The sequence below is a fragment of the Octopus bimaculoides genome, chromosome 27 (assembly GCF_001194135.2).
Source record: "Octopus bimaculoides isolate UCB-OBI-ISO-001 chromosome 27, ASM119413v2, whole genome shotgun sequence".
Classification (NCBI taxonomy): domain Eukaryota; kingdom Metazoa; phylum Mollusca; class Cephalopoda; order Octopoda; family Octopodidae; genus Octopus; species Octopus bimaculoides.
The window spans coordinates 4,356,675-4,357,902 of NC_069007.1; positions in this window are offsets into that span (position 1 = coordinate 4,356,675).

Below are 1,228 nucleotides of genomic sequence, written 5' to 3' on the forward strand. Positions count from 1 at the left end.
CGATCTCACACATATATCTATCTATCTATCTATAATTATTAGCAGGATCCAAAAAATCGAGGTATTTTATGGTTAATTAATGCGGTACTTTGATCTCTTGTACCTTCGTTATAAATTCGCATTTGTACCTCTCTTCATAGGTACATTGTTATGTACCGACAAATTAACACAAAAACCTGGATATACGAGGTTTTTCGGCAGATTCTCCAAATCCAACTTATTAGCGGCACAGTAAAGATCTGTAAGACACCCCAAAGATTCTCCTTCAGAGATTCTTATATGGAAAGATGCACACACCCAAGTGTATGCATCGAGGGTTCAACCAACACACCTATTCAGCCACGTATTTACAAACACCAGGGGCACTCGTAACTCATAAGGCCTTGTCGCTTTTATTAGCAACCGGCTTGAACTCTCAGAAGAACTTGAATAAAACTCAAAGGAAACACACACACACACACACACACACACAATACCTACATACATATATTAGCAGGAAAGAAATAACGAAGTTGGTGGCAAATTTCTTGAAAAACGAACCACGAAAATGCCTGATAAATACATTGTTGGAAATACAGCGTTCAAGTCCTTTATAATAGTTAAACAGTTCAATAAATAAACAAACAAAGAAACGAGAAAACAAACAAACAAACAAATAAATAAATAAATAAATAAATAAGAAAGGTTTTAATTCTGACGCAATCTAAACAAAGCGAAAAAAAATTCTCATTGAAGTCTTCGTAATAAACAACGTTCTGGGTTTCTCCACCTTGAGCCTCGACATAAAGATTGTTCTTGCTTGCTAAACGATAAAGATCTAAGATATTGCAGCCGATCAGAGAAGCACGGCTCTTCCAACTGCAGTTCAGTTACGTCCTAAGGTCGGACGCTCGTCTTAGGGTTCGTTGATGGATGTTTACGAAGCTTAGTCGAATGGTGACAAGGAGTCTCTTGAACTGAAATGCCATATCAACAGGACTGATAATGATTCTGGGAATGGACACATCATTTTATTTGTCACTTCCGGAAACTATTGTAGCATCAATAACGTTGGTGTATGGAGATTCTTATCAGCCTTTCTCTAGACATGGAGGATCCAGATTACGAAGAAGAAGCATAATGGACACACGACTTCTATAAACTTATGCGCATGTGCAAATATCACACACAAACACGCACACACACACACACACACACACACACACACACACACACACACACACACACA